At 43.5% G+C, this 13,379-nt stretch overlaps 1 protein-coding gene across 8 annotated transcripts in view; it reads right to left on the reverse strand.

The window, feature by feature from the left end:
* The window catches only part of ANKFN1 (ankyrin repeat and fibronectin type III domain containing 1), a 376,151-nt gene that overhangs the window by 253,684 nt on the left and 109,088 nt on the right, over positions 1-13,379 (reverse strand). Inside the window, exon 1 of one of the 8 annotated variants that reach the window (XM_053301924.1) lies at positions 3,197-3,288. The exons of 5 other annotated variants lie outside the window; for them this stretch is intronic. The gene's annotated coding sequence lies outside the window, so the exon portion shown is untranslated. Of the gene's footprint in view, positions 1-3,196; positions 3,289-13,379 lie in introns of those variants that run through there. 2 more of the 8 variants (XM_053301923.1, XM_053301929.1) reach the window with 2 other exon arrangements.

The raw sequence follows: 13,379 nt of genomic DNA on the forward strand, positions 1-13,379 counted from the left end.
CTCTTCCCCTTCTTTTTTTCCTCCCTCTTTCTCTCTTTCCCTTCCGGAGTTAACAGATCTTGTTCATCTTGTTTCCTCATCTAATTCACACAACAGCAGCCTCCTTCTCCTGAGGGTTTTCCCCCTATATATATCTCCCCTTCCAACATCTTCCAACAGATAATAGTTGCATTCCAACTATCCATCACAGGCTCCTCCCCCCTATCTGCATATGGAATCTCCACTGCCCAATCACCACGGTGCTTCTGCTTGTGAACTCTCGTGAGAGCTGCCACACACAGGGTTAGCCACAGGTACACCTTAGAGAATTATCTATATAGTTTCCTTCTTATGTAATTCTACTACAGATAAGAGAAAGTGACCCATTTAATCGGATCACACATGGTAAAAGAACCTCAAAATTTAGGGATGTGTTTACACCCCCCTAAGAAATTTTACTGGTCTTATTGAAATGTGTTTGGTGTCCCTTGAACATTCTCAGATATTTCTCCATGAGAAGCATCATAAAGAACATGCAACAGTACTGTAAGGTGAACTGAGAGTTAACATTTGGAGGCTGTCATCCTCCCTGGTACATCCTGGGGAGAAAAAGCTGTTTAGGATTTTGTAAGATGCCTGCAGGAGACAGTTAACAGCATTTTCATTATACTGAAAAATAAACTCTTTGCTTTTCTTCATAAGGAGCTGGTCTCTGTTCTTAGGAAAGGAGAGAACACATCTAAGCTCTACCACATTTCCAAATTTCATTTTTTAAATATGTTGGTGATTACCTTCTCTCAAATAGTTTCAATCAACAAGAAACAATGGTTCTACAACTGGTTCATGTCCTTCATGTGCTTATATATCTGAAGGCCATCTCCATTCCACCTCACATGAAATGAATGTTTGACACAAGTGAAAATAAAGAGTGTTATTTCCAGAGTGTATATTCCAGAGTGATATGTCCCATAAGCCAGACATCTGGCTATTTTAGCTGCAAGACCTAGGAATTTCCTTGATAATAGCTAGTTTCTTACTCTCTGGGCATTCTGCTGCACTCACTGGCGCTTTATTTTATCTCTCTGTATTTGTTTAGGTGAGTTCTGTGACACATTCTATAAGTAAACTTCTGTGGGTGTAAGAATGAAGTGAATCTTCAGTTTTAATTCACAAATAAGTGTGCCTCACCTAACAGAAGAGTCATGAACACACTGGCTGACATGCAAACTAAAATAGCCCAAGTGTCTCTGAGAAGCACTGGTGCTACAGAGGGTTTCGACTAATGCAACACTGGCAATTGAATGGGGGGGGGTTTGGATTTCAGCAACTTCTCCTTCCCATGGAAGTGTTCTGTGCTGCCTGAAAATATGTCCCTGTGGGCTGCATAACACTTAGGGGCATATTTTCAGGTGACACAGAGTACTTCTGGGGGAAAGGGAGATTGTTGAAATACACCACCACCACCCCACATGCATGTGTCCATGCTACATTAGTCAGAAACTCAGCACCAGTACCAGCACTTCTTACATAGCACCCGTGCTTTGTTAGTCTGGATGTCAGCCACTTTTGTCAGCCACAACAGTGTTTCATTCTGTTGAATGAAACACCAAGATGGAATGCAGGAGGCAAACTTTCTTACATTCTACCCAGAGTCATAACTAGGGAAAATAGCACCTAGGGCAAGCACTGAAATTGCGCCCCTGTCCAAACAGGAATGATGGGACTTGTAGTCAACAATATTTGGAAATCCTTGTTAAAAGGAACACTGTACCATCTAGACATGGTTGTTGATCAAAACCTGAAAACATGAGCCATCTCTGTAAAAGACTTAGAACAACAGTCAGGAGTTATGCGAGGATTCCAAGTGTCATTTTCTCTGTCATTCTTTAAAAAACATGACTTTGTCCTAGAGGATCACCTGCCCAAATAGCCACTAGCAAAATAGGGGAAGAAGAAGGTGGTGGGGTGTGTGTGTGTGTGTGTGTGTGTGTGTGTCTATAAACCAGTGAATGATTCCTGCCAGCCTTTGTCTTATGATGACTGTTGGCTCATGATGGGGTATATGTGCATTCACCACACTAGTGCTTACTTTGACATCAAGAGGGAGGAGGATACATTAGTTTGCCACACTAGACAGAGGCATTTGCAACAGGAGCAGACAGCCAAGTTCTGCCAGGGCCAAAACCAGCCCCTGCCAGACTAAGAAATCATTGTAATTTGCCCCTTCCTGTCACAAGCAGTGTGCTGTTCTTTTATTATTGACTCTAACTCTCAGATATCCCAGTCATGGATGGAAAATTCAGGGTCAATTTACAAGAGACACATTTTCTACATGGAAGTTTCTTCTGTGCAGGTGTTGTGCAGAAACCCATGTGTAGTGACCGCCAGGGGCATAGCAAGGTTGGAATGGGCCAAGATGAGATTTTAAAATGGGCCCCCAGCCCCTCAAAGTCCAGGGCCTCCACACACCCCAGGCCCCCAAGGATTTAAGTCTGATATTTCAAAATAAGTATGCTGCCTGGAAATACATTTCACTGAATACACACATGCACACTTCACAGTATATAGTGATATACATTGAGTACTATATATTTGTGCTACTTTTAATGCCTAGAACACACTAGCAACGCTAATTATTAAAATGGCCCCCTTGCTGCAGATTAGCAAAGGAGACTTTCAACCATGCAGAGTGAGCCTATGTTTGTTTTCTCAGAATTCTGAACTAATTCAGTAAAGTTTGATTCCAGGAGGTTTTTCACACGAGGCTTTTAAAGCCCTTTAACACACATCTCCTCTGGAATGGAGGTGCTGCATTCACATGTTGGCCAGATTGACCCTGAAGTCCCTGCAAGTTATTGGGGAGCAGTTCACACACAAGAAAAATAAAATAAAATAAAAGCACAACACATGCTTCACAGTTCTCACTCAGACCTTCTGGGTTGCAAAACAACTTGAACATAAGTGCATTTCTGAATGAATGAATGAAAATAAATAAAATATACTTGTTCCAGAAGTTTTTGTAATTTTCTGCCCTGAAACAAGCCACTTATAGGCCTTTTTAGATTGTTTTTGTTTTAAAGCCAGCACATTTTTCAGTCTGTTTTAAATTTAATATTCAGAGATTTCTCAGTCTCCCCCCACCCCCCATATCAAAGCCTTATGGCAAGCAGATTCCTATAGGGGTGGGGGGAACCACAAAAAGAAATTCACAGCCTACCTGCAAAGGCTGTGCTGGATGGTCTGGGCAGAGGGGCTGCTGCAGAGAACTCTGCCTGCTTCCTCCTTCCTGGCTTGCTGGGGCCTGCTGAGTTCAGGCTTCAGGGAGGCCTACTGGGAGGCCTCTCTGGTAGCCCCGCCCACCCACCGATCAGCTGAGAGGCGGGGAGAGAAGAGCTCTGCAGTTTGCAGGCCTTGCCAATCCGAGGCCTCACCGATCAGCCAGAGCTGGAGGCAAGTGGCTGAGGGACCCTGAGGCTGGGCAGGTGCGCAATGGGGTGGGGGTGGCAGGAACTGGCGTGGTGCCCCCACCTCAGTGGCACCTAGGGCACGTGCCCTGCCTGCCCCCCCCCAGTTCCGCCTATGATTCTACCTTAATTCCATTATGGAATTCAAGGTGATATGGATTCCCAGGTGGTCTCCTATCCAGAACTATCCTAGGCCTGCTTTCTTTCAGCAACAAAATATTTCAGCAGGATTTCTTGGATCCCATGATGATGATGATGATGATGAAGATGATTAACATTTATATCCTGCTCTTCCTCCTGTCAAGTTCTTGACCGGACTTGGCTGCACGCTGTCGACATATAGTTTGACAAATGTTGTTTTTTAGCATTGAGTAGCTGACTGACGACGTGATTTATATTGCAAGCCACGAGAGCTCCCAGCTGGCAGGGATTTAAGGCTTATCAGCCCTCTGCAAGAGGCGTTTGCTTTTCCTAATAGTCTCCAATTGATCCCTGCATCTCATGACACGCCACTGTTGGGGGGTCAGCGGGGGTTGGTTGCATAGCTCTTCTTTCGATTGGTCTTTCACGATTTCTGCTGCCTCAGGTTGTTCTGCCTGCTCAGAGTCATTATCCACAGCTGTTTCATGAACGCTGACAGCCGGTCTCTGCCCCTCAGACACTCCTGCATTGCCTGGAAAGTTGACAGCTTCCCCTTCATCCTCACTGTCGGAGATCGAGGGCGTGACACCTCCAAGGAGCCCAGAGCGATGTACTACATACTTGAGTTTCTCTTTCACAACAAACCTGTGAAGTAGGTTAGGCTGAGAGAGAAGTGACTGGCCCAGAGTCACCCAGCTAGTTTCATGGCTGAATGGGGATTTGAACTCGGGTCTCCCCAGTCCTAGTCCAGCACTCTAAGTTGACCTACTAGTTGCAATCCTTCCTGGCACATTGTCAGGTGTCTAATCCTGCCAGTGTGGGGACATGTCAAGTTCCTAATATAACTGTGGCACTCCAGTGTACATATGCACCCTCTCTCCCATTCTTGGTGTTGTTTTTTCTCTAGTCTAGTGGATGGGGGAGCAGCCAGCACAGCATGGGGAAGATGGGCAGAATTGAAGGTCTGACTATACAATCTTTTCTCACGTCTCTGCCACATTGTAGACAATCATAATGCCACGTTCATAAGCACAATGGTAAAAGCCTTGCATTCCAGCCAAGTCCTAATGAAAGGACATGTCCATTCTTGAGATTTCCCAGACTCTCAGTATTTCTGTGTGCATTAGCTGCATGTAGTTACAAATACAGGAAGCAGAGCCTGGAAAGAGGCACAGTGTATGATGCAAGAATATTGTACTTCACATGGATTGTGCCACCTGTACAGAGCCACGTGTCTGCCATGTACCTGCGACAGAGCTGATACAGGCTACACATGGGTGCAGTGCCACTTCTGAGATTCACACCTATAAAGTGTAAACTCCCTCACTGGCAGATATGCCCTTCTTCAGGTTTTTATTTATTTATTTATGAATTCAAAATTCCCTCAAGGGAATCAACCATGCTGATAGCCCCTGGAGGAAGTAACTTATGAGCCAGACACTCCATTATCATGATGCCTGCTAGTTTAATTTTTCCTTTACTTCCCTTTTCTTGAAGGAAGAGAACCACGTGAGTACAGAGGCACCATTAGGCATGGACCTGGGGGTCTAGGTTCATGTGCCCACTCTCCTAGCGGGCCCCATGATGTACTGAAAGGGAAGAGAGGTCCCCTTTTATATTTCTGGAATGGCTTGGCCTAGAATTCTGAAATTTGGCACAGATGTAGAACAGGTCCTACAAGTTGCTTGTTTCATGGCAGAAGATTACAAAAATCTCTGGAACTGAAGCCTCTCCATCATTTCACCCCCATGTGGAGGAATCTGCCCATTGCCTTCATTAAAAGGGGTAAACATCACGCCTTTTCACCCCACTTTTATATTTCCAGAATGGCTTGAGTTCTGAAATTGAGCACAGATGTAGGACAGATTGGTCAATCCATTGATTTTTACTGATTGTTTTGCACTTTAAAAAAACTTCAAAAAAGTCCTACAAGTGGCTGAAATTTGGCACAGATGTAGAACATGTCCTGTAAGTGGATTGTTTCATGGTAGAAAATTACAAAAGCTTCTGGAACTGAAGCCCCACCTTGGACCATCATTCCACCCCCATGTGAAGAATTCTGCCCTTTGCTTACATAATAGAACTGCAACATGCTCCCCCCCCCCCGCTTCACCCAATCCTTTACATTTCCAGAATGGTTGGACTGAGAGTTCTGAAACTGTGCACACATGTAGCCCAAGATGGCAGGGCTCTGTGTTTTTTTGTTTCAAAGAAATAGGAAATCACATAAATCCTGTGATTTTTAATGAATTTTTTCCCACTGCAATAAAGCTGCCAGAAAGAGTTATCTCTATCCATAGTATACTTCACATCTAGTGAAAGTGGAACTGTTACATCTACATACATAGTTGTATGCAACAACTGTTACATACAATTGTTATTATGGGAAGAGAGCTGGTCTTGTGGTAGCAAGCATAAATTGTCCCCTTTGCCAGGAACGGTCCACCCTGATTTGCATTTGAATGGGAAACTACATGTGTGAATAGTGTAAGAAATTCCCCTTAGGAATGGGGCTCTCTGGGGAGGGCATCTGCATGTGAGCATGCAGAAGGTTTCAAGTTGCCTCCCTGGCATCTCCAGATAGGGCTGAGAGAGACTCTTGCCTGTAACCTTGGAGAAGCCACTGCCAGTCTGTGTAGACAATACTGAGCTAATGAGGGCAACCAAGATGATCAGGGGCCTAGAGCACCTTCCTTATGAGGCAAGACTACAACACCTGGAGATTTTTAGTTTATAAAAAAGATGGCTGCGGGGAAACATAATAGAGGTCTATAAAATCATGCATGGTGTGGAGAATGTGGATAGAGAGAATTTTTTCTCCCTCTCACATAACACTAGAACCAGGGGTCATCCCAAGAAATTGATTGCCAGGAAATTTAGGACCAACAATTGGAAGTACTTTATCACACAATGCATAATCAACTTGTGGAATTCTATGCCACAAGATGTGGCAACAGCCAACAACCTGGATGGCTTTAAGGAAGTTTGGATAACTTCATGGAGGGGAGGTCTATCAATGGCTACTACTACCCTTTGGAGATTGTGTAGTCTCCCCTCATCCCGAAAATGCACTCTTAACTAGAGTTGTGGGAGAGGATGCTTATTTTGCAGCCCACCTCCCCACCCTGTAAGCTCATTAGGTCCAGGATCAAAAGTTACCTAGCTTCACTTCTGTGTGAACAGAGACTCAGCACACTTGAGCATCAGCATGGGAAGCCCAACCCATGACTTTCCCTAAGTGGCTGTGACAACCAGGCTGCTCTCTGTTGCGTGATTCTGAAGAACTCTCGCAACATCTGCTATTGTGTATTTCATACTTGTCCTCTTAGCAAAACTTGTTAGAAAACATTCTTTTAAAATCTCAATACGTAAAGTGGTTTTAAATATATATTTTTAAATGTAACAAAGGGTTCTAATACAACAGCATCCATGCTGCATGTGTACAGTTGCTGAAACGCCACAAACAGCTGCTACATAATGTCATCTCAATACTAATTACACAGTTAGATGCACCATTATCAAAAGGAAAGTGATCAAAGTCTCCAAACAGCATAATTGATTCACCGTTGATAGGCTCAGGGTAGACGTCTCTAGAAAATGCACATCAATTATGGGTTAGGTTTCAAACTTGTATAACACTGACTGCACTTGGCATGAATCCTGCAAATGGGAGTACTGTCACTGTCACCAAAAAGCCACATGCCAATATCAAAGCACAGGGAAAGGGGAAAGGAGACTCATCTGAAAAAATGGTCTCAAAAATACATTGTAGTAAATGAGAAGTATGTCAGAACCATTTTGCATGGTGTTGAAACAAGACATGATGCAAACCTTTAACTATACATCTGTAAAGAGACAAGTTGGCATGAGTTTGATTTTAATCATGCTTTGAAGTGTTAAGATCAGATTCAATATCATAATGAACTAAAACGTTCAGATCTTCTGTCCAATACACTGCAATTCATTCAGTGCAACGTATTGACATGGCACCAGCCTCATGCTAACTTTGGTGACTGCCTTATACTGAATTTCCACCACCAGTATAGAGCAAGGGCTACTATCCTCAAGCAAAGTGAAACGGCACCACCACAGAAATGAGATAGTGCTACAATCTCAATGGTTTCAAGTAGCAGGATTCTTCACGGGTGCCCAAATATTTTTAAATAAAGCATTCACATTTTGTGATAAAACAATCCTTCTTGGGGTTTTTTACCACGTCTGGAATCTCTCCAGGGGTAGCAGATCATGATTCTCCCGTGCACTACTTGTCGCCAAGCGTATTATTGTACAGTGTTGGAAAGATCATTTCAGATCCTCAGTTTATCAATGGATAGAAGACCTCTCTAAACTGGCAACTTTTGAATTGAAATTTTACCAGCGTATGCTGAAAGAGAACTCTCCCATACCAGGATTTGGAAGCACTATTTAGGGTTATTTGCATCATTTCCTCTGTTTATTTCAAATCAATAATTGTGTTAACCCCTTCATCCTGCCCTTCCCTTCCCCCTTTTCTGTTTGTTTCTGTTTCTTTTTCTCATATCCTCACCTTTTTGTTGTAATTACTTTGTTATAACATGAAAAAAATGAATAAAACTTCTCTGAGGGGAGGCAGGATGCCTTCTTGTCTTAAGGAGGCAATTATTAGACCTCTTCTGAAGAAGCCTGCATTAGATCCCTCAGAGTTGAGCAACTCAGACCTGTCTTCAAGCTTCCACGAGGTAACTGAGAGGGTGGTGGCCTCTCAGCTCCAGACAGTCTTGGAGGAAACTGATTATCTTGACCCATTTCAGACTGGCTTTTGGGTGGGCTATGGGGTGGAGATTGCTTTGGTTGACCTGATGGATGAACTCCAATTGGGAATTGACAGAGGAAGTGTGACTCTGTTGCTCCTTTTGGATCTCTCGCCGGCTTCTGGTACTATCATAGCATCCTTCTGGAGCGTCTGAGGGGGTTGGGAGTGGGAGGCACTGTTTTGCGGTGGTTCTGCTCCTACCTCTTGGGCAGGTTCCAAATGGTACACAGTCTGATACACAGTCTCCCTTGGAGACTGCTCTTCTTCAAAATCTGAACTTTTGTATGGTGTGCCTCTTCAAAATCTGAACTTTTGTATGGTGTGCTCCATATTGTCTCCGATGTTGTTTAACATCTACACGAAACTGCTGGGAGAGATCATCAGGCGATTTGGTGCAGCATACTGCTATCAGTATGCTGATGACACCCAAATCTTTTTCTCCATGTCAGCATTATTGGGGGAGGGCATAACCTCCCTAAATGCCTGCCTGGAGTCAGTGATGGGCTGGATGAGGGATAACAAACTGAGACTGAATCCAGATAAGACGGTACGGAGGTACTCATTGTGTGGGGTTGAAACTCAGGAAATGGGTTTGATCTGCTTGTTCTGGATGGGGTCACACTTCCCCAGAAGGAACAGGTATGCAGTCTGGGGGGAGCTTCTGGATTCAAGCCTCTCCCTGGTGTCCCAGGTTGAGGCAGTGGCCAGAAGTGCCTTCTATCAGCAAAGGCTGATACACCAGCTGCGTCTGTTTCTTGAGATAAACAACCTCAGAACAGTATTACATCTGCTGGTAACCTTCAGTCTGGATTACTGCAATGCACTCTATGTGGGGCTTAAGATGTTCTGGGCAGTATGGTGTAATGGATTACTGCAATGCACTCTTTGTGGGGCTTAAGGTGTTCTGGGCAGTATGGTGTAATATAGGTAGAATGTTATGGTCATTTGTAATCTGTTTGTGCTTAGAGTTCTTTGTTATTTTGAAAACAATTATGTTGGCTTCATTTTTCTTTGAGACTATCTCATTTTTAATGGTACAGCCATCACATGGGATGCTAGTGCTCTGTTAACCTTGTTAAATTGATCATGTGTCTACCATGGCTGCTCGCAGACACAGCAGACATACTCTGAGAGGAGGGGGGATCCCAGGAATGCACTGAGCATTGGCACAGTGGATTACTGGGGCTCCAGGTGATGGGGTGCCACACAGTGGTGCTTCCCTGCGCCTGACTCCCGGAGCTGCCAGGTGAGCTGCCACTCGACTGCCAGAGCCTGAAGGAGGATAATCTGTAGGGAGGTAAGCACTTTTGGGCTTCCTCCCCATAAAAGAGGGTAGCCCTTCCCACTTGATCATGGGAAGAGCTTCAGTGTATGCATGATTCCAGTTGTGAATATGTATGGAGTTATTCAAACAATATGTTCTATGTTTGTACAGTGTGGTATTTTTGGTTAATCCATTCCTTAATCCAGGCCAGTTTTTGAATGGGACTTTAGTTACTTGTAATCCAGTCCTGGATTAAAAATGGGGCTAACAAACAGCCAGCAGCAAGAGCATTGAAAAGCAGTCTGCACTTGCCTCTCTGTACATATCTATTCTATTAAACCGTTAATATTCCTGATTCCACTCCACTGCCTTGTCTTTGCATACCATAACTCTTTCCCTTGGATTCTACACTGGCAATGAGAGTGACTAAGAAACCCTCCATAAACCAACCAACCAACAAAACTCCCTCCTCAGTAACAGAAAGCAATAAGGAGAGGAAAAGGCCTTCAAGACACAGAGAGGATTAAAGGAAGGCAAGGGACAGAAACAAAGACACACCATTCATCTAACCAGGTATTTATGTCTCTCCCTTACTTGGAATTCTGCATTTTTTTCTTCATAAAGATAACAGACAGTGTACAGAGGTGCATCTAAGTAATTTTGGAGACTGGACCTAAAGGTCTTTGGAGCCCCACCCCCGCTGCAAGTTAAGCATCATTTTTTAACATGTAGGTTCTTGAGGGTACAAATCAGACTAAAGAGGATGGGGGGGGGCAGGGGGTTTGGAGGCCCTGGACTATGGCCCCAAAGTCCAGGGGTAAGAATGCCTCTGACTGTGTAACACAAGATTTTTGTAGTAGCCCATTTTTTCATGTAGCAACCATGTTTTTAAAAATGTTTTTAAATTATTGTATTGTTTAACTTTTATATGTGTTGTTATATGTTGAACTGTTTTAACTTTTATATGTGTTTTAATTGTTATTAGCTGCCCAGAGACGTACGTTTGGGTTGGGTATAAATTCAATAAATACAAATAAATAAATCTTATCTACTGCATAGTCTCTTAGCTCTGCCTGAAGGAGTGGAGTGGCAGCCACTTTGAGTTTTTCTTTCATTCAGTGGCAGGGCACAGCATACTTTCCCAACAGTGACTGGTTATTCTTCCAGTTTTAGGAGTTTCTGCCTTTGTTGTTTTCAATGTGGTTCCTACTTTTCCTGAATTTGCTATTCATGACTCCCTGAGGCTCTCCACACGAGTAGTATGGAGAGCCTGCAGGGGGCCTGTGGGGAGAGTGGGCTTGACCCGCTCTCCCTGTACTCAAGCAGTCAGCTTGCCCTGGGCAGCCAGATTGGCTGCCCACACAATTTCTGGCTCCATCATGGAGCCGGGTGGTGGGGCCAGGGATTGGGGGCCTCCTGCTCCCCAGAAGTAACAGAATGCCCCACAGGATAGGGATGTGCACAAAACCACCTGGCCCGGTTTGGTTCGAGTTCGAACTGAACTTGAACTGCACTGGGCCAGTTTGGTTTTGGCCCCCTTCGAACGCCACCCCCCGGTCTGATCCGATGAGCCTTTAATTTTTTAACTTACCCCCCTCCAGGGGGCTTCTCCAAGGTGGCAGGCAGGCCTGCGGAGTTTCCCCCCTCCCCCACTGGCCTTCCTTCCTTTAAAATTCGCCCAGTTTGGGTATCTTTGGCCCTTTCTGGGCCTATTTCCTGGCATGGCAGCCATTTTGGAGGCTGCCGCATCTGCGCAGTGGGACATAAATTGATGCTCATGATAAGCATAGAATTGATGCTCAAATTAATGGTTTGGCAAAGGTTTGCAGCCTCGCCCCTTCCGTTGCCTGCCTGTTTATGGCATTATTGGAAGAGAAGTTTGTCCTCAGTCCAACATTCAATCTGTTTCACCAGGACATATTAATGTATAAAAGATATATTGATGACATCTTTTTGGTTTATAATAACCCCTCTACTCTTGAACCCTTTGTTCTCTGGCTTAATCAGCTTCATAGTGATATCAAATTCACCCATCAGTGGGACAAAGATCTTATCCCATATTTGGATACGAGGGTTTTCAAAGACCATCTCAATAAGCTTGCATTCAGTCTTTATAATAAACCTCTTCATACCAATGTTCATCTCCATTTTGATTCGTACCATCCGGAACATCTCAAGCGAAATGTCCCTTACAGTCAATTTCTTAGGATTAAGCGAAATTCAACAAATGCATCAGATTATGTCAGGGAGTCTAATTTGTTGGAATCACAACTAATTGATTGGGGCTACTGCTGACATATTATTCAGCAGGCTTGTCTCCGAGCCAGTTCTAAAGATCGCCGGTCACTGTTTCACACTATGATTCGTAATCCAACATCTCGCCTTATTTGGTCATTACAGTATACTCGCATATAAGATCAAAAATATTATTAACAAGCACTGGCACATAGTGGCTGAGTTACCAGGGTGTGAAGTTTCACCCCGATTGCTTATCGAAAAACCCCTAATATTCGGGACATGTTAATAAGCACTGATCTTTCACCTTTGAATAAGCATGATTCTGAGCCAGTTGGCTTTTTTCCCCTTGCGGTCATTGTTTGGTATGTTCATTAGCTGTTCCTACCAAAATTGTATATCATCCTTTTACCCATAAATCATCACCGATTCGTTTTTTTGCCAACTGTAGTTCTAAAGCTATTGTTTATGTTATTCAGTGCCTGTGCAACCTTTGGTACATTGGTAAATCAGAAAGAAGTGCCAAAGTTCGGATTGCAGAACACTGTTCCCACATTTTGCACAAGGTTTATTCACTATTATTCTTCTGAGGCACCTCGAGGTCTGAATTCGTCCAGCCATCTGTCCTGCTTTTTATAGCATTCCCTGCTTTGAAATACTTGGGATCTATCTATATGGGGTTCTCTCAGCCTATATAACTCTAGGATTTGTTTCACCGCTCCATGGTGTTCCAGCCAAAAGATTTCCTCTGAGGTCTTTCTTCAGTTATTTCTCTGCCATTACAAAAAGTATAGAATATGGAGGTTTATTTGCGGGTTCTCTCTTTTTTGTTTGTGTTAGTCCATGCAACATTCAGCTCTTTGCCCAGGGTTTGCAACGTTCATTTGTTTTGGGGTGGTGTGGTTCCCCTGTAGTTCTGTGAGGCTCTGTATTTTTCACCTGTATCTACTTGGTTACTTTGGGTCCTTCAAAGGTATGGTACGTTTCATGTACTTTGTCTATGAGGTTGCAGTAACTGAAGGGATGACTTACAGGTTGTATCTACACTCAAGCTTTATGATCAATGTGGTATAGTTCTGGGTTAGCCTTTTTGTATTTAGGAGTGACTATACCTTTAAGTTAAGTTTGTGGTTTCTTTAGAACAGCTGTAAAACCTTTTGGGTTAATTATTCTTTTTGTTTATAACCTGTGAAGAGCTCTCATCAGTAAGGTGAATCTTGAGGCTTTAATATGTTTGGAAAGGCTTGAATGTTAGTAATGTTACTCTACCTTCATGTGAGTGTTTTTGTATTCATTCTTTTGTGTTTTTAATTGGTAATGTTTTACTATTTAATAGATACTGTTTCATGTATTTCATGTAATTATTTCAGCCTGTACTAATGGGAAACAGCCCCTGATGAAGCACTTTGCCAAACAGCTACTTATCCTGGGGTGGCTGTAGTGTGCTCTCCCTTGTTTGATTTGTCATCCACCAACAGTCATTACAGAGCATGTTGCTTTCTTT

The sequence above is a fragment of the Hemicordylus capensis genome, chromosome 2, assembly GCF_027244095.1.
Source record: "Hemicordylus capensis ecotype Gifberg chromosome 2, rHemCap1.1.pri, whole genome shotgun sequence".
Lineage (NCBI taxonomy): Eukaryota > Metazoa > Chordata > Lepidosauria > Squamata > Cordylidae > Hemicordylus > Hemicordylus capensis.